Here is a 20,627-nt window from a genome sequence, read left to right on the forward strand (position 1 = left end):
AGAAGGGCCTAGAAAAGACTGCAAAACCTGAACTCGGGTACAGCCGCCAGCATCCTGGGGACCCTCTGAGGTCACCAGATTCTCCTCTGCTGAACTAGGGGTTCAAAGGAAGGGACTTTAACCTTGGGGTTCCTGCACATCCCCTGTTTTCTCCCAGGGCTCAAGAATGGGGAGATTTTAGCTGGTGTGGGCCACAAGTAGCCCAAGTTTATTCCAGTCTGAGCCTATTTATTTTTAAGACATCAGGCTTCCAGAAGACTTCTTTGAAGAACTGGTAACTCAACTACCTCCCCAATGTAAGCCTGGAAATCCGTGTGATGTTCGCAACACGACTTCCTTTAAGCAGAACACTGCAGTTCCACATCGAGACTCATGGGTGCTGCCTGGCAGGGATGTGTGCAGGAGAAGAGGGCATGGAGATCTTGCCCCATAGGGTCTGGCATGGCACCGGCCACCTAATACACGCTTTTGACAATGAAACCCTCAAACGTCCCAGAATTTCAAGTCATTGAGAAAAACTTGGGACAGACAGGTTTCTTTTCAAACAAATACACTCCTGCCTGGCCTTTTTTTTTTCTTTTTTTTTTTTTGAGAGAAGATGGTGTGAGTTTCTTTATAAATACATTAGAAAGTAAGGGCAAAATGAAATTATAGGATAAGAAAATCTAGAACATCATGTTGATAACTAATGTTAATGCTGTTATGTTCTTTCTCCATGGATGAAGGAAGCCTCTGTGTTACACACAGATTAAATCTGGACCAGTCATCTAATCCAAACTGATCAACAAATATTTCTTTACACTAACACTTGTTGCTCCCATTTCATTGCCCATCTATGCAGGAGTCAGTTGGTAAAGAATCTGCCTGCAATGCAGGAGACCCTGGTTCAATTACTGGGAGGGAAAGATCCCCTGGAGAAGGAAATGGCAACCCACCCCAGTGTTCTTGCCTAGGAAATCACATGGACAGAGGAGCTGACAGCTACAGAGAAATTTGTCATCTTAAATGCATTTACTTAAAAAGAAATCTGAAAATCACTGAGCTGTCTCTAGTCTAAGAAGTTAAAAAGTAACTGCAGAATAAACACACAGTAAGTAGGAGGAAAGATCTATTAACAGATAAAAACAAAAATAAAATACAGAATTAAAGATGGTCATGGAGTCAAAAGTATTTTTCTTTGAAAATAATAATAAAACATACAGTGTCTGGCAGGTTGGTCAAGAAAAAAATGAAAGATACAGCCCAATTAACATTTTCATAATGAAAACAAGATAGCAGGGATTTCAAGCAAAATGAATAATTTTATGCTAATTTTAACCTGAAAAACAGGTAACTATGAATATACTCCTAGAAAAATATAATTTAAGAAAACTGAAAGAAGTCCAGTTTAAAAAGAAACAGGAGTTCAGATCATTTTAAACAGCTTGAAAAAATTAGATAAAAATCTGGCAACAAGGAAACCACGAGTTCTTGTTTTTAGCTGAGTACTACCAAAATTTCACGAGCAGATTAATTCAAATCATACACAAATTCTTGCAAGAAATAGGGGAAATAAAGGAAAAATAGGAAATAAAAACCTCTCTCTAAATCAGACAAAAGCAGTTAAGGAAAGGAAAAATATAGGCCAAAGTTACTCATGAGTAAAGAAACAAAAATTTTAAAAAAAATAAAAGCAAATAGAATCCAGATGTGCACCAGGCACGTATTTAGGGGGGAAAGTAAAGTCAAACAAGCTAGATTTATTGTAGGCATAGAAGAGAGTTTACCATTGAAATAAGTCATATGTGTCAGATAACATAGTAAGAAGAAAATGGTGGAAATCATACCTTCATCCTAATAGATACAGAGCAGTCTTTGATAAAACTCAACATACACTTATGATTAAAGCAGAAAACAAAACTCTGCAAAACAGAACCATAAGGGAACCTCCTTAACCTAATAAAGGGTATTTGGGAAAAAGTGATAGCAGACATCAGTCTTAATCAAGTAAGAACATTTCTTATAAAGATGAGGAACAATGAAGGGCTATCTTTTATTGCTTCAGTTCACTATTATATTAGAGTTCTAACTCAAGCAAAGGAGACAGGAAAAAGAAAATGCCAGAAATGAAAAGAAATAAACCATATTTCAATTATTCACAAATGACTTTACTTCTAGGAGGATCTATAGACAAAAATATTAGAATTACTAAAAGTATAATTAAGTGTCTGGATGCAAGATATGTATAAATATCAATTAGACTTCTATCCTTTGCAAAAATGACATCTCCTAAGGCATCCCGAAACTAAAGTGGCTGGAAACAAACATGTCACATGTACCTGGAGCATTCAGAAAATGAGTAAGACCTATTCACAAAAGTATACAACTTTCCCCAAATATATGGAGAGAACACAAATATATGAATAGTGATACAATGTTCATGGACAGGAGAACCCAACATAAGAAATAAAGTGAGTTCTTTCTCAACTGACCTATAGATTGAAAGCAATCCTAGCAAATCCCCCACTGGTTTTGTTGTTGTCTTTGTCATTGTTATTCCCGTTTCATAAATTAACTCTAAAATTTCTATAGAATGGCAAAAGTCCAAGGACAGCCAAATATCACCCCATAAGAGGAAAAAGGTGAAAGAACCAAATATGAAGGTGTCGCAGAGAATAACAATAATTAAGAGCAGGCAACACTGATACAGAAGTGGGCAAACTAAGCAAGACACAGATAAAAAAGTCACAGAAACAAACCCATGTACCTGGGGAAACAAGACATCACAGGCTGCGTGTCTCAGATACATGGGAAAAACGGATTATTCAATAAACGGAACTAGGAGAATTACTATTCATTATGGATAAAACCAACACTGGATTCCTAAATCACACACAAAAATTAACCCCAGGTAATTTTAAAATAGGTAAAAGAAGATAAGGGAGTAACTTTTAACCTTGGGGCACGGAAGAAAATCTTAAGGGAAAGGCTCTAACCTTAAATGGGCAAAGTTGTCTATATAAAATACACTAAAATCAAGAAAAGCACCTTGTGAAAACATACAGCACAAACGAGGAGGTGATCTTTTTTAACACATGAAACCACCATTGTGAGTCTCCTGAATATGTAAAGAATGCTTTCAAGTCGATGAAAAAACACAACCCAGTGAGAAGCGACATCAAGGAGATGAGCAGTCTTTTTACAGTAAATGAAACAGATGATAACTAAACATGTGAAAGAAGCTCAAAACTGCTGGTACATTAAGTTCACTCTACTATTAATTTGTCAAAAATTAAGAAGGCCAATGACACCAAGTGTTGGGATAAGACAAGCGTGAATCTTAAAGGACACTTATTCACTGCTGATAACAAGGTGCATTGCAATAACCACTGTGTAAATGAGCAGGGCGTTTTCTTGTAAAGTTGGTCATAAATTAGCCTTTCCTCTCCCAAACTCTCCTCCCTGGTATATAACCAAAAGAAAAAGAAATGGCATATGTGCAGCAGAGATATGTGCAAGAATATAAATAGCAGGGTATTTTGTGACAGCCGAAGACTGAAAATAACTCAAACACCCACTGACAGGAGGAAGCATGCATGTTAACCTTATCAGATATTATGTAAGTGAGATGAGTAAATATAGCGGCACAGAACAAGGCTGTTAAATCCTAGAAACAAAACACTGAACAACATCATGACACAACTTTTAACGAGTAGTATTATATATATTTTTAGGGATACAGACTACCAAAAACAGCAAGGAAAGATGAAAGGATAGTGCAGGGAAGGGCAGACAGATGGATGAAAATGTCCACATCGGGCTCACAGTGTTGGCGATAATTTTGTTTGAGGCAGGTTCATTAATTATACTTCATAACTCACATATATAAAGTGTTATATATATCAGATCCCACCTATCAGATGTTTTTTAAAACATATGATTAGAATGGTATTGTCGAATCTGGTTCAGATTTAAAATGGGTATCTCTCCAGTGAAATGGTATCTCACCATCTTTAGACGGTGAAACTAAAAAACAAACAAAAAATTATTAGTGTTATTTTTCTGGGGAGGACAAAGAGATGAAGCATTTACACGTGTGTTTAATAATTTTTCTGTATTTTAATAATTTTTCTACATTCATGTGAACTGAAATTTAAAGTTGCTCAGTTGTGTCTGACTCTGCGACCCCATGGATTTTAGTCCATGGAATTCTCCAGGCCAGAATGCTGGAGTGGGTAGCCTTTTCCTTCTCCAGGGGATCTTCCCAACCCAGGGATTGAACCCAGGTCTCCCGCATTGCAAGCAGATTCTTTACCAGCTGAGCCACAAGGGAAGCCCACTTCATGCGTATATGTATTAAAAATATTAAGTAACCAGCTTAAAGTGGTGAACTTCAGAAACTCAGAGGCTGAGAGCAACAAGAGCTTCTCAGTGGATTCCAATGGACCACTGTTGATTTACTGTCAACAGATTTAAAGAAAACAGGGATGTCTGGGCTGAGCTGGTGGCCAGATCTCTGAATGGATGTCTTAGACCATGTCTACATGCCACCCCAACGCAAAGCTTCCATCCATCTCCCTGGCCAGGGAGACAGCTCTGGGTTCAAGAAGTCAAGAAGTTCAAGGAATCAAGAAGTCAGATTCAACTCCAACACCAGGTCTTAAGGTCTATGGATTTCATGATCCTTTTTAATTATACAGGACCTTTAAGTCCTATCCTATAAAAGAACAGGGTCATGTACTTATAATTTCTTCTCTATTCTAATGGAAACTTTTCAATTCTCTTGAAAAGAAAAGAAAAGAAAAAAAAAAAGGACTATGAAATGCTTTCCCTTGGCTACGCCCCTCTTCAAAGATTGTGAAAGATGATTTTTTACCCCCAGCTTGGAATAATTTATACATGAAACATCCTGCTTCTTGTTAAGTCCTCACATTCACTTCACTCACTCACATAGAATGCTCTTCATTCTGAGGTTTCAAAACCCCACAGTGCATCTGATTTTCTTTCTAGTGATAAGATTACACTCTGATGTCCACTTCAGCTTGCACCACAATGTTGAACTTGAACTGGGCAGAGAGGATCTAGAACTAAATTACAAAGTACCTCGCAAAGTATCTGGTAGGGCCGACACATCCTAACACATCTAGGGATGGCTGCCCCAGAGCCCGCTGGCCTCATGTCAGCCTCATCCCTCCCCACACTAATCCTGCCCACTAATGGATTTAAAGTGATGGTCCTGAACTCTGCAAATAATTCATCAAGTTCAATATATATGGCCCTTCCCTCAGCTGGATAGTGATATCTTTAGACTTCCATAAAGAACAGGCCAACCATTCTTTGTTAAAGAGGCTCTTAAAACTCCAACACCCAGAGAGGACACCATCCCACTGCCTCCAACTTCTTGCTTGTAGATGTCTCGCAAAACTAAATAATGTCCATTTTTAACCAAGCTCTTTTCCAAGACTTCCTATTCCTCCCATCCAAAACCTTCTTTCCAGGCAGAAAGGTCAAGTGAGATGTGGAAGCTGGGTGTGCTGGGTTAGCTGGGCTCCACCATTTCCGAGCTGCATCATCCTGAAGTCGCTTTTGGTCTTAGTTTTCTCAGCTGGACCGCGGGAACAACAGCAGCTATCATCACGGGAGAGTTATGTAAGTGATCAGTGCACAGTGCACGTGGAGGTTCAAGTATAAACTCCAAGGCCTACACCAACGACAGCTGTGAGCAGACATCCTTTGCTATTTCATCTCTCCCTAGGCACGTGGACAGTGGTTTCAGGAGCCCGAGAATAAATCAAGGTTATGGCTTCTTTCTGCTGTGCTGGAAGGCATCCCTCAGTCCCATCCTCCAAATTCCTACAGCCCTCCCTAGTAACCGGACCATCCCTCCCCTGAGCACAGAAGGCACATGACCATGGAACGCTTGGCCCTCCTCACAGCTGTGCGCAGGGTGCTTCCTGTCATCTTGTTTGCATCTTCTGTGCTCCCGCCCTCTCCACACCCCACCTTAGGTCCCAGAGGAGGCTGCAGGTGGTCATTCCATTTGCATTTGGTTTCTGATCAGTAACAAATAGCTGAATGTTGTTTACACATGATGAGAATCGTGCCCACCCTTCTGGCACAGCTGGGACTTCCGGGTAGGTAGGGAGGCACTGCTGTCATTCCCATTTTAACAAAGAAGAAATCCAGGCTCTGAGATGCCAGTGACTTTCCCCAGCTCCAGTTTCCTGGTGGCTCGGATGGTAAAGCATCTGCCTGCAATGCAGGAGACCCGGGTTCAATCCCTGGGTCGGGAGGATCCCCTGGCAACCCACTCCAGTACTCTTGCCTGGAAAATTCCGTGGATGGAGAAGCCTGGTGGGCTACAGTCTATGGGATCACAAAGAGTAGGACAGGATTGAGCGACTTCACCTTCACTTTCCCCAGCTCCTAGGCAGGAAGGGGTGAAGCTGGGCCTGGACCTGCCTTCTGACTCCCTGTGTCCACCTCTTCCCACCACAACACAGAGCTTTGAATCTACTCTATGTGCCCCAAAGGAGAGATTTTCTGGTTTTCATAGGGAGGAACTGAGCTACAGCCAACAATAACTTTTTACAAGTACACAGGACTTTAACACATTCCTCAGTTGTCATAAAATTATAGAAGAATTTTAAATAGTTGCAGAAGATACAACTTCTGGCATACTGAAAACATTGTCTTTTTAAAATAAAGTAGCAACAGTTGAAAGAAGTGTAATTTCTAGTGTATCATTTTTTCTTTTAAATATCCATGAATAGCTAAAGCAATCCTGAGAAAGAAGAATGAAGCTGAACACGTCCTGATTTCAAACTATATGATGAAGCTACAATAGTCAAAACAGTATAGTATTGGCATAAAACAGACACACAATTCAATAGAACATAGTAAAAATCCTAAAAGTTTCTGCATGGCGGAGAAATCATCAACAAAATGAAAAGGCAACTTGTAGTATGGGAAAAAAAAATATTTGTAACCCCCCTATCTGATAAGGGGTTAACATTCAAAATATAGAAAGAACTCATATCACTCAATAGTAAAAGTACAAATAATCCAATTTTTAAACGGGCAAAGAACTTAAACAGATATTTTTCCAAAGGAGATGTACAAATGGCCGACAGGTAAATGAAGATATATGCTCAATAGCACTACGTATCATGGAAAGACAAATCAAATCACAAGATGTCACCTCACACCTGTTAGAACGTCTGTTATCAAAGAGACAAGAGATAAATGCTGACAAGGGGGTAGAGAAGAGGGTACCGTTGGACACTGATGATGGAAAGTGTGAACTGGAGCAGGCCCTGTGGAAAACAGTATGGAGGGTCCTCAGATTATTAAAAATATAGCAACATGATCCAGCAGTCCCATTTCTGAAGGAAACATCTGAAGGAAACAAAATCATTAACTCAAAGAGATAACTGAAGTCTCATGTTCAGTGTAGTTCTACCCTCCGGAGGCAAGATGTTAGAAACAACCTCAGTGTCTGTTGACAGAAGAATGGATAAATATATATATATGTGGCATATATATGGTATAAACACAATGGATTATTATTCAGCCTTAAAAAGAGAGGAAGTCCTGACATTTGCAACATGGATGAACTGGTGGCATTATGCAGGTGAAATAAACCGGACCACATGGTATCACTTATATTAAAATCTAAAAAAAAAAAAAAAAAGGAAAACTCATAGAAACAGAGAGAAGAAAGGTGGCTGTCAAGTGCAGGGCGGGTGGGGGAAATAGGGAGCGGTTGGTAAAAGTGTGAAAGCTTTCAGTTATAAGATGAATAAGATCTAAGGGTCTAACATATAAATGGTGACTATACAGGCCTCTGGTTTAAACCAACACATTCAGGAAAAAATTTCAGAAAAAATATATTCACTTCAATGCACCTCTCCTCAGAAAATACCTTAACACATCATTTTGTCATAACCGTGTTTCAATTATATGTTTGTCCATATTATTTGCATATTTATCTCCTTCCAATAGTTTAACAGATGAGAACAGTTTTCACTGTTAAGCCAATGAACCGATAAGAATTCCTTTCTATCAGGAAGATTTTACCTTATTTTAAATTCAGATAAGTGTGTTTATACATAGTTGATACATAGAATAAATTATGGAATTCGCTCATAAAATTAGCCACTAAAATAAGTAAATTCAGGACTAAAATGAGATTGAGGTAAGTCAATTATGTTATGTAGCTTTCAATAAATGATAATGACCAGATACTAAAGATTTCCTCACTGACATTAATCAAGCATGTTAACTCTAGCAGAAACCATAAAGTATCATAAAGGATGGTATTTCTTTGGTAAAAGGGCTTGCATGTGTTTGTGAAGCTCTGTTGTTAAGCTTTGGGTAATTAAAAAAAGAAAGAAAAAAAAGTACTGTATGCAGGAAGAAATGGCAACCCACTCCACTATCCTTGCCTGGAAAATCCCATGGACCAGGGAGCCTGGCAGGCTGCTGTCCACGGGGTCACAAAGAGCTGGACACAACTGAACGACTGTGCACACACTCACTGTGCATTTTTTGAATTGAGGAGGGGAAAAAATTCCATTATTCCCTGTTTTCCATCTTTTCTTTGCAACAGTGGCCAATGAATCTGTCCAAATTACTTCAAAAAAATTCTATCACTACGCTAACAGCAGAGAAGGCAATGGCAACCCACTTCAATATTCTTGCCTGGAGCGATCCATGGGGTCGCTAAGGGTCGGACACAACTGAGCGACTTCTCTTTCACTTTTCACTTTCATGTATTGGAGAAGGAAACGGCAACCCACTCCAGTGTTCTTGCCTGGAGAATCTCAGGGACAGAGGAGCCTAGTGGGCTGCTGTCTATGGGGTCGCACAGAGTCGAACACGACTGAAGTGACTTAGCAAGATGCTAACAAATCCTGATGGTTCCAGACCAGCCACAGCAGGGGGTCTAATCCAGCCGTGCAGGGTCCACCCGAGGGGCCCTAATTACTGCCTTCCTCTGTCCTCTGTCCCTCCCTTCTCTCCACTCAAGACACATCCCTTCAGCCGTGAAGGGACCTAGTACTCAGCACCTCTTTCTCACAGTCTCAGTTCTGCTCCATCCTGCACTGAAGTTTTGGGAACTGGCATCCCACACCTGCTGTCTAGCCTGCATCAAAGGAAAACGTCAGAGCAGAAAACCCACCCACGGCTCCTCCTCCATCCCTCTGGGACCTTGCACACAATAGATGCTCATCAGCTGTCTGCTGCCCGGATGTCCAGAGAAACTCACAGCATCCTGGCACTGAGGTCCTCGCTGCCGCTGGGCCCTGGGACATGCAGACAGTGAGGATGCTTAGCAGACTTACCAGCAAATGCTGACTTGACAGCACAGCCTTGACAACAGCACGTGTAGCTCTCAAAACAAAGAGAACAAGAACAATGACAGCAAAAGCCCAAGAAACTGCAATGGAGACAAACGTCGAAAATGTGACACCGTTACGATTTCTTTTACCGAGACCCACAGCCACGGGATCTCAGAGGAGCATCTTTACGTGTTTCTATTTCTAAAAATACTGCTGGCCTAACCGCCTCAGCCACTCTGAAACCATGAGAACTAAAGCCGGGTATTGATATTTTCGATTCTAGTTAGTGTTTTAGCGACCTTTGCCTTAAAGCTTCACCAGCCAAGACTGAGCCCCGTGTCCCAGCTGCAGCTCTCGGAATGCCGGCCGTTCCCAAGGCTGCGTTAAGGCCAAGGCTCAGCTAAATTTTCTTTACAGAAGATTTCTTTTCTTATTGATGACATTCTCCAATTGGGGGTGGGGAGAGGGGGATAGGAAAAGGAAAAAAAAACTCTTGTTTCAGATTTAGCTACTTCAATCACAGAAGCGAGACCTGGGGGTGGTTTATATCCTCTGAAGGCTGTTTCTCTTTATAAGTCCTAAACATTTAAAATAGCTTTGCCTGTGCTGGAATGTCATTATCTGGTATTTGGGCTTCTTCCACACGAATCTTTTTGTGACTATGAAGCCATTTCAGTTCTTGGAATTTGCTGGAGACTGATTCCCAAACATAGCGTCCTGGGAGGTGGGAGTGGGCCGATGCAGGGAGAAAGCACAAGTCCACTCTGCTTCACAATGCGTTCTTTCCCAGGGTGCGTTCACGTTCCCCTCATACCTGGGGAGACTGTGTCTGAACCAGTCAGGGTACTGCAGAGAAAGCTGCAATAACCTTAAACCATTGTAGCTGAGGTCAAAACGCACACACACACTCACACACACACTCACACACACACTCATTCAGTACCCAAGGCCTGTGAAGAAGTGGGGGGCTGTGCTTGAAATGTCACTCATCACACTTCCTGTTTCTTTGCAGTGCTTATGAGCCGGCTGGAGACCTCCCTCAGCCTCAGCAAAAAAAAAATGTGTCAGTGAGAAATTAGCAACAGATTCCCAGGATTACTGGAGAAACGCTGGTAATGTCAGTACGTGGTACACGGTCAGGGATTCAACAGGGATTTTCAAGCGGGCCCTTTGAGAGTGCAGGCGACAAGGCTGGCCTAATGGTTAGGACTCCACACTCTCACTGAGGCTTCAATCCCTGGGCGGGGAACAAACATGCTGCTTGCCAAAAAAATTTAGAAATGAAGTGCAGGAGGTGAAAAGGCAAGGCAAGCTGATGAGGACTTGAGGCTGTCGGGGAGGAATGCTGGAATTTAGCTTCCCTAAACTGCCCCAACAACGCAAGAGATGGACATACACATGGACGTCACCAGATTGCCAAATTCAGACTGATGATATTCTTTGCAGCCGAAGATGGAGAAGTTCTATACAGTCAGCAAAAACAAGACTGGGAGTTGACTGTGGTTCAGATTATGAACTCCTTACTGCAAAATTTAGACTTTAAATGAAGAACGTAGGGAAAACCAATAGATCAATCAGGAGTGTGAGTGAAAAGTCGCTCAGTCGTGTCTGACTCTCTGCGACCCCATGGACTACACAGTCCATGGAATTCTCCAGGTCAGAAGAGTAGAGTAGGTAGCCTTTCCCTTCTTCAGGGGATCTTCCCAACTCAGGGATCAAACCCAGGTCTCCCGCATTGCAGGTGGATTTCTTTACCAGCTGAGCCACAAGGGAAGCCCATGATATGACCTAAATCAAATCCCTTATGATTATACAATGGAAGTGACAATAGGTTCAAGGAATTAGATATGATAGACAGAGTGCCTGAAGAACTAGGGACACAGGTACATAACATTGTACAGGAGGTGGTGATCAAAACCATCCCCATGAAAAAGAGATGCAAAAATGCAAAACGGTTGTCTGAGGAGACCTCAAAAATAGCTGAGAAAAGAAGAGAAGCAAAAGGCAAAGGAGAAAAGGAAAGCTGTATCCATCTCCATGCAGAGTTCCAAAGAATAGCAAGGAGATATAAGAAAACTTTTGTAAGTGATCGATGCAAAGAAACAGAGGAAAACAATAAAAAGGGAAAGACTCTTGAGATCTCTTCAAGAAAATCAGATATCAAAGGAACATTTCATGCAAAGATGGGCACAACAAAAGACAGAAATGATATGGACCTAACAGAAGCAGAAGATATTAAGAAGAGGTGGCAAGGATACACAGAAGAACTGTACAAAAAAGATCTTCATGACCCAGATAATCACAATGGTGTGATCACTCACCTAGAGCCAGACATTCTGGATGAGAAATCAAGTGGGCCTTAGGAAGCATCACTATGAACAAAGCTAGTGGAGGTGATGGAATTCCAACCGAGCTATTTCAAATCCTAAAAGAAGATGCTGCAAAAGTGCTGCATTCAATATGTCAGCAAATTTGGAAAACTCAATAGTGGCCACAGGACTGGAAAAGGTCAGTTTTCATTCCAATCCCAAAGAAAAGCAATGCCAAAGAATGCTCAAACTACCGCACAGTTGCACTCATCTCACATGCTAGCAAAGTAATGCTCAAAATTTTCCCAGACAGGCTTCAGCAGTACATGAACTGAGAATTTCTAGATTTTCAAGCTGGATTTAGAAAAGGCAGAGGAACCAGAGATCAAATTGCCAACATCTGTTGGGTTATAGAAAAACCAAGAGAGTTCCAGAAAATCATCTACTTCTGCTTTATTGACTATGTTAAAGGCTTTGACTGTGTGGATTACAACAAACTGGAAAAATCTTAAAGAGATGGGAATACCAGGTATTCCTGAGAAATCTGTATGCAGGTCAAGAAGCAACAGCTAGAACTGGACATGGAACAACAGACTAGTTCCAAATTGGGAAAGAAGTACATCAAGGCTGGATATGCCACCCTGCTCATTTAACATATATATAGAGTACATCATGGGAAATGCTGGGCTGGATAAAGTACAAGCTGGAATCAAGATTGCTGGGAGAAATATCAATAACCTCAGATATGCAAATGACACCACCTTTATGGCAGAATTAAAGGGCCTCTTGATGAAAGTGAAAGAGGAGAGTAAAAAAGCTGGCTTAAAACTCAACATTCAAAAAACGAAGATCATGACATGCAGTCCCATCACTTCATGGCAAATAGATGGAAAAAGAATGGAAACAGTGAGAGACTTTATTTTCTTGGTCTCCAAAATCACTTTAGATGGTGACTGCAGCCATGAAATTAAAAGACACTTGCTCTCTGGAAGAAAAGTTATGACCAACCTAGACAGCATATTAAAAAGCAGAGGCATTACTTTGCTGACAAAGGTTTGTCTAGTCAAAGCTATGGTTTTCCTAGTAGTCATATATGGACGTGAGAGTTGGACCGTAAAGAAAGCTAAGCGCTGGAGAATTGATGCTTTTGAACTGTGGTGTTGGAAAAGACTCTTGAGAGTCCCTTGGACTGCAAAGAGATCCAACCAGGCCATCCTAAAGGAAATCAGTCCTGAATGTTCACTGGAAGGACTAATGCTGAAACTGAAGCTCCAATACTTTGGCCACCTGATGCGAAGAACTGACTCATTGGAAAAGACCTTGATGCTGAGAAAGACTGAGGGCAGGAGGAGAAGGGGATGACAGAGGATGAGATGGTTGGATGGCATCACTGACTTGATGGACAAGAGTTTGAGCAACTCAGGGAGTTGGAGATGGACAGGGAAGCCTGGAGTATTGCAGTCCATGAGGTCACAGAATCAGACACGATTGAGCGACTGAATGGAACTGAAAGTGCCCCATATCCCCAGGTCCAGGCACACTGACAGCCCAGTGCTCCTGTCTTCCCAGCCAAGCCCTCCAGTGTCCCAGTACAGACAGCACTGGTCCTTCCCCTGCCCCTCCAGCCATCCATCACCCAGCCTGACCTCCTCCTCACGACCTACGTGCTTTCTCAAGGAGGCTACATGGTAACCTCCCAGTGACCTGGGTCATCTCTCTCCTGCAGACACTGTTGTTCAGGCGGTCCTTTCTTTCATTTTGCCCCTCTGCTCAGCCAAACAATATTCTTTTTTCTAAATTTTTATTGGACTATCGTTAATTTACAGTGTTGTATTAGTTTCAGGTGCACAGTAAAATGAATCAGTTATATATATATATATATATATCTCCATTCTCTTTCAGTCTTTTCCCATATAGCTTATTAGAATACACTGAGTAGAGTTCCCTTTGCTGTACTGTAGGCCTTTGTCCATTATCTGTTTTATATATACTAGTGCGTATGAACCTAAAAATTATCATACTAAGTGAAGTGAGTCACACAAAGACAAATAACACATGATACCACTTATATGTGGGATCTAATTTTAAAATGATACAAATACCTTTTTACAAAAGAGAAACAGACTCACAGATCTTGAGATTTCAAGTCTTGAGCTACTGTGTGCTTAGTGGCTCAGTCGTGTCTGACTCTTTGCAACCCCATGGACCGTAGCCTGCCAGGCTTCTCTGTCCATGGGATTCTCCAGGCAAGAAGACTGGACTCAGCTGCCATAAGCTCCTCCAGGGGATCTTCCCAAACCAGGGATCTAACCCAGGTCTTCCTCATTGCAGGAGGATTCTTTACCATCTGAGCCACAGGGAAGCTCAAGAATACTGGAGCGGGTAGCCTATCCCTTCTCCAGAGGATCTTCCCAACCCAGGAATCAAACCGGGGTCTCCTGCATTGCAGGTAGATTCTTTACCAACTCAGCTACCAGGGAAGCTACTGTGCATGCTTTCAAGTCCCCAGCTGAACTGTCTAGATAAACACACAATCACACGGATGGGGGTCTTTCCATCTGTGGCCATGAGCTCCAGGTGGATTCATACCAGGGGATCACGCCGCATCTGCCTCTCCCTGGAGGTCTCCTCACTCTTTCTCTTTTCCTCCAAACTAACAAGACCTCTTGCACCATGGAAGTCTCAACTGAAGACTTCACTTCCAATTTCACAAAGAAAATAGAAGCAATCACAAGAAAATGCCTCTTCTGAGCGCCACACGTGTCTGTCACGTAGTCCATTCCCACCAGTAACTATCTGTGTTCCTCTCTAAACAACCCCACCTGTACACAAACACACCTCCTTCACCTACTCAAGACACAGTGCCAGCAACCCTCTGTCCTGTATTAACATTTTTTCCTCTCTACTAGACCATCCCCACGGATGTATAAATAAAGCTAATGCATCTTAACTAAAAACAATTCTCTCAGCCTGACTTGCCCCACCAGATACCACCCCATATTCTGCTCCCCTTGGCAGCAAACCTCCTCCAAACTGTTGCCAACAATCTCTGTCTCAGATTCTTCCCTCCATCTTTCCCTTCAAGCCCACTCTCCTTGGCCTGGGTTGCCATAGCCACCAGACCCACATGACATTTTGCGGTTTTTACTGAAGCCATCAATGGCCCACATGGCACTGGTTCAAGAGTCAGTTCTCCGTCTCCACCTCACTTGGCCTGTCCACACACTGGGCACAGCTCATCATTCCCTCCTTCTGAAATGATTGCATGTGGCTTTCGGGAAGACTCACCCCTGGATTTCCCCCATCTGCCTGGGGGTTGCTTCTTGGTGCTCCAAAAGCTGGAAAGTCCCAGGACCAATCTTGAAAACTCTTCTATCCCCAGGATCTCATCTGACCTTATTCCTTTAATAACCACAGACCAAAGACCTCCATTTTATCTCCAGCTCAGACCACTGTCTTCAACTACCAGATCTGGATATACCTGTCACTCAGCCTCTCCATTTGGGGGTCTTATAATCTCAAACGCAATCTGTTCAAAATCGAACCCCTTGTGGCATCACACCCTTGCCACCACCCTGGCGGAGTTTCCCATCTCAGTTGGTGACAACTCTCCAGTTATGCAAGCTAAAATTTTTGCTATCATGATGGACTTTCCCTTCTTCTCAAGCCTTACATCCATTCTGCCAAGATACCTTAAGGGCTCTTTCTCCAAAATATATCCAGAATGCGACCACTTCCTGCTTCTCACAGCTACCAATGGAGCAGGCCACTGAATTATCTCTTGCTGGAATTACTACAATGGATTTCTCTAATGACCTCTAAGTGGTCTCCTGGTCTTCCCCCATCCTTTATCAGTGCCAGAATGAGCCGATTAAAACAGATCCTGTCCCTTCTCTGCTTAAACCCCTGGACTGATTTTCAAACCTGGAATTCCTCTAACGGTCCACGATGCTAGAACATGGTCAGTGCTCCACTGTCTCCTGACCACAGCACTCACAGCTCTAGGCTGGTTTCCCGCCAGCCCCCCTGCCTCAGTGTTCCTGGACTCTGGGCCTTCACACACACGTCTTCTTCTAACTCCAATTCTCTTGTCCCAGACGCTAACTGGCTAATTCCCAGTTCAGTTCAGTTCAGTTGCTCAGTCATGTCTGACTCTGCGACCCCATGGACTACGCCACGCCAAGTCTCCCTGTCCATCACCAATTTCCCGAGTTTACTCAAACTCATGCCCATTGAGCCATCCAACCATCTCATCCTCTGTCATCTCCTTCTCCTCTCACCTTCAATCTTTCCCAACATCAGGGTCTTTTCAAATGAGTCAGTTCTTCGCATCAGGTGGCCAAAGTATTGGAGTTTCAGCTTCAACATCAGTCCTTCCAATGAACATTCAGAACTGATCTCCTGTAGGATGGACTGGTTGGATCTCCTTGCAGTCCAAGGGACTCTCAAGAGTCTTTTCCAACACCACAGTTCAAAAGGATCAATTCTTTGGCACTCAGCTTTCTTGATGTCCAACTCTCACATCCATACATGACTATTGGAAAAACCATAGCCTTGACTAGACGGACCTTTGTTGGCAAAATCCCATAGTTCCTTAAATCCCTGTTCAAATGTCAGCTGTTTAACAAGGCCTCCCAGAGCACTCCATTTAAAACTCCACCCCTCTAGAGCTGGAAGCTTTTTATTTTCTCCACGACACTTACGCCTGGGAATGAGACATAAAATTCGCTCCCTCACACAGTGGAGCAGACACGGTCTGTCTCTCGGTGCCTGTCCCTACCCTCGCCTTCCACTCATATCCTGCCATCCTGGAATTCCCAAGAAACAGAAGGGTCGGAGCAGCACCAGGCACAACGCGAGTGGCTCAGTCCATCTCTTCTAGGCAAATCCATAAATCATGGAAACCCTGGAGACACCACGTTGATCTTCTAAACCTGTTTCCCAGTCTACAAAACCAGCCTGGCAATATCAACCTCATGAGGTTGTTACAAGCAGTAAACGAGGACTTGGGTGGAAATCTTCGTAAAATATTAATTACTATAATCTCTAACATAATATGCTAAGGACCATCCTCAAAATTCATTAAGGGGAAGCAAACTAGGCAACAGCTTACATGGTATGGTTTAAGTTTAAAAAAACTCATTTGGGGTCTTTCCCAACAACTGCCTGAGATTTCACCTTAAAGACAAAAATGAAGGTTTTCAAGCTTTCCTTTTCCAAATTCAAAGTTACCTCTGAAACGTCCTGATGGGAGGAGAGGAACGGTCTTCTGGCCAAATTCCAGGGTCCCCAGAGGCTCAGCTGGCTCACCCTTTCATGGCAGGATGCCCTCCTGGAGAAGGGGGAGGAGGCCTCTGGCACTGGGGTCCCTGTAGACCTGGGGGAAGGGGAGAACACCAGACTCCGCCAAATGCCGACCACCTGGGGACAGGAGAAGGGTGCAGGAGCTTAGGGAGCAGGTCTGCGCCGGGGCGGCAAACATCAGCATGCCCACTCAGCACCCTCCCGGCATCAGCCTTTCCAGTCTCCAATCCAAGAGGGAAAGCCTGTGAAATAACCACTAAAGTCTAGGCAGATTAATCTATGAAAGTATTACAGTTCACTGGAAGAGGGGCTGAGGCTTATGGGGTAAGTAACCAAACTCCACCAGGAGGCTAACAGATACGTTTACCACCACAGACAATTTTCAGATAACAAAGTGTCCCTGGTCTTCCTTTCCGCCCCCTCCTTTCCCAATCACACCCATATAGGTTTGCCCCAACTGGACTCCTACAGGGAGAGGTTTAGGTCCATAGAATAGCAACATAAAGCAAGATTACACGAACTGCAGTTCCCAATGAAACTACTAAGGAGATAACTGAAAAATGAATCAAGAATGGACTACAGAATTAAAAAGGCAGATTAGAAACTAACACTAAAGGAGGCAAAACAGAGGAATAAAGAAACACAGATGACACAGATCCATAGGGAAAAACAGCAGAACGGCAGGCATAAATTCTATCTCATCAGTAACTACACTAAATAGTCTAAACACTCCAATCAAATGGCAGAAATGGGTGCAATGGATACAGAACATACGCTGTCGAAGCAGACCCATTCAGAACAGCATCAAAGAGCAAAACACTTATAAATTCCACAAGCTATACAATATTTATGTGTTGAAAATTACCAAAACATCATTACAAGAAATGAAAAACTAAGTAAATAGACATCCTGTGCTCAAGGATTAAAGACAATATCGTTAAGACAGCAATACTTCCCAAATTGATCTTCAGGTTCAATGCAATCTCTGTTAAAAATCTCAGCTTTCTTTTCTACAAAAATTGACAAGTTGTTCCTAAAATTCATATTGAAATCCAAGACACATAAAGACAAAACAACCTTAAAAAGGAAAAGCAATGTTGGAGAATTCACATTTACTGATGTCAAAAATTAAAAAAAAAAAAAAAGCTACCATAATCAAGATAGTGCAATAGTTGTATAAGGACACACAGAAAAGGAAAATGGCTTAGAACTGACATTCAGAAATATACCCACATATTTATGTTTAACTGATTTTTGACAAGAGTGCCATGACAATCCAGAGAATAAATGATAGCTTCTCAAAAGATAGTACTGACATTCAAAAAATGAGTCTCTACACAGACCTCATACCTTCCACAAAAATTAACTCAAAATGGATCATAGACCTAAATGCAAGAACAGAAAATTACAAAACTCCTGGAAGAAATCATAGCAGTAAATCTTTGTAATCTTTACACGCTAGTTTCTAAGATATATCTCCAAAAGTACACACAACAAAAGAAAAAGAGGTAAGTTGGAACGCAATCAAAATTTAAAAATTTTGTGTACTACTGACAACCATCAATAAAGTAAAATCAACCCACAGAAGGGGGAGAAAATATACACAAATCCATCTATCTGATATAGACGTTATACATATCTGATAAAGATGTTGTATCCAAAGTATATAATGAACACATTCAAATCAACAATAAAAAGAGAAATAACCCAAATAAATAATGGGCAAAAGGTGTAAATAGACATTTCTCCAAAAAAAGTTATCCAAATGCCCAACAAGCACATTTAAAAAATGCTCAACATGATTATTCAGCTTAGGAAAAGCAAATCAAATGAGATATCACGTCATATCCACTAGGATGACTAGAATCAAAGACAGAAGACAACAAGTGTAGGCACAGTTGTGGAGAATTCTGAACCCTTACATTACACGTTGCTACTGGGAAAGTAGTGGTACAGCTACTTTGAGAAATTAGCAGTTCCTCAAAGTGTGAAACACAGAGTCACGTATAACCCAGCAATTTCACACCTAGGTATGCACCCAAGAGGATGGAAAACAAACGTCCGCACAAACACCTGTATGTGAATGTTCGCAGCAGCATCACTAAAAGTCACTAAGTGGAAACCAGCCAAATGTCCATCCACTGGGGAATGTGGTTTGCCCACATATGGAGTTGTGCTACAATAAGGAGGAACTATGAGCACCTCCCAGGTGGCTCAGCGGTAAAGAATCTGCCTACAATGCGGGAGAGCTGGGTTCGATCGATCTCTGGGTCAGGAAGGTCTCCTAGAGAAGGAAATGGTAACCCACTCCAGTGTTCTTGCCCGGGAAATCCCACAGATGGAGGAGCCTGGCAGACTACAGTCCACAGGGTTGCAAAGAGTTGGACACGACTTAGCAACTAAACACACATGAAAGCATCACGCTAAGTAAAAAGAAAAGAAAGTCAAGCAAAAAGGCTACAAAATGCAAGAAAATGTATATATGAAATGTCCAGAATGGGCAAATCCAGAGAGGCAGAAAGTAGACTGATGGTATCCAGGGGGCCTGGGGCACGCAAGAGTAAGCAGAGACGGCTGCTGGACTGGGGTTTGGGAGGGAACTGAAGCTTCTAGCAGGAATGGGCGTGACACTTGTACAACTCTGGGAGTATCCTGAAAATTGTACACTTCAAAATGGTGAATTTTATACTACATGAATTACATCTCCAGGAAACCTCTGTTTAAAAAGAGTAGTAGTGGGCTACAGTCCAAGGGGTCACAAGAGTCAGACACAACTTAGCGACTAAACCGCCAGCAGACCTGAGATACATCCCAATGGACAGACCCACATCTCCTTGGGAGCCAGCCCTCCCTCCCTGCGCTTTTCCTAAGATAACAAGTTTGGCCCACGTGAGGCTGGAGCAAGTGAGTTCTCCCCCAACGCTCCAGACCAGCTCCCGAAGGCTATAGCCTTCGACATGGAGGCTGAGAGTTCTGAGTGACCCTTGCCCCTGGCCTGGTCCCTGCACAGAGCAAGCCCCTTCCCCTGCAGGAAGCTCCTCCTACACCCCAAAGCATCAAGGTACCAACTCCAGAAAACATGTCCTGTGTTTTGCACCTCCTTTCTCTGCCTTTTAGTTCAGATAAGTTCAGTCGCTCAGTCGTGTCTGACTCTTTGCGACCCCATGAATCTGAACCCTTCAAACAAAAGGTACTACAAAACAGTCTGCTCTACTACCAGTTTCGGCCATTTTTCCCATGTACAAAGAGCCAGTAAATAAAATTATAATCTTCAGCAAGAAAGAACGGCTCGGGCTAAGCTGGTACAGAGACAACAGGCAACCAAGGAGGAGGTTTATGAAGAGAGGCTGCACGCAGGGCTGTCTGCCCAGAGGCTGTGCTGGGGGCCCGGGTGTTTTCAGACTGCCAGCAGGTTGGAGGGACACCTGCCAACTTTCCAGAGCCCCGCTCAGGGGGCAGCTTTGTGCTGGCATCATCTGGCCCCCACAAACAGGCGTGAGCACCACGGGGTTTCCCATTTCCTGTGGTAGCTCCTCTTTCACACGGGTCACGGAAGTGGCGGCCGCCTCCAGCCTCAGCTCAGTTGCCCAGGTATGAACCACAGGCCTCCGCAGAGCTCAGCTTACAAAGCTGCACAGGTTGTGATGGGTTCCCACGAGCCCTGTGAGTTTTCGTGTGCTATGCTGTATGT

The 20,627-nt window shown here is 42.8% G+C and overlaps 1 protein-coding gene across 4 annotated transcripts in view; it reads right to left on the reverse strand.

Moving 5' to 3' along the window:
- RNF144A (ring finger protein 144A) overlaps positions 1–20,627 on the reverse strand; it is a 131,082-nt gene that overhangs the window by 79,747 nt on the left and 30,708 nt on the right. For 2 of the 4 annotated variants that reach the window (XM_018055698.1, XM_018055697.1), the window contains exon 2: positions 16,865–17,053. The exons of the other annotated variants lie outside the window; for them this stretch is intronic. The gene's annotated coding sequence lies outside the window, so the exon portion shown is untranslated. The remainder of the gene's footprint in view (positions 1–16,864; positions 17,054–20,627) is intronic. 4 annotated transcript variants of the gene reach the window in all.

Source organism: Capra hircus, chromosome 11 (genome assembly GCF_001704415.2).
Source record: "Capra hircus breed San Clemente chromosome 11, ASM170441v1, whole genome shotgun sequence".
NCBI lineage: Eukaryota > Metazoa > Chordata > Mammalia > Artiodactyla > Bovidae > Capra > Capra hircus.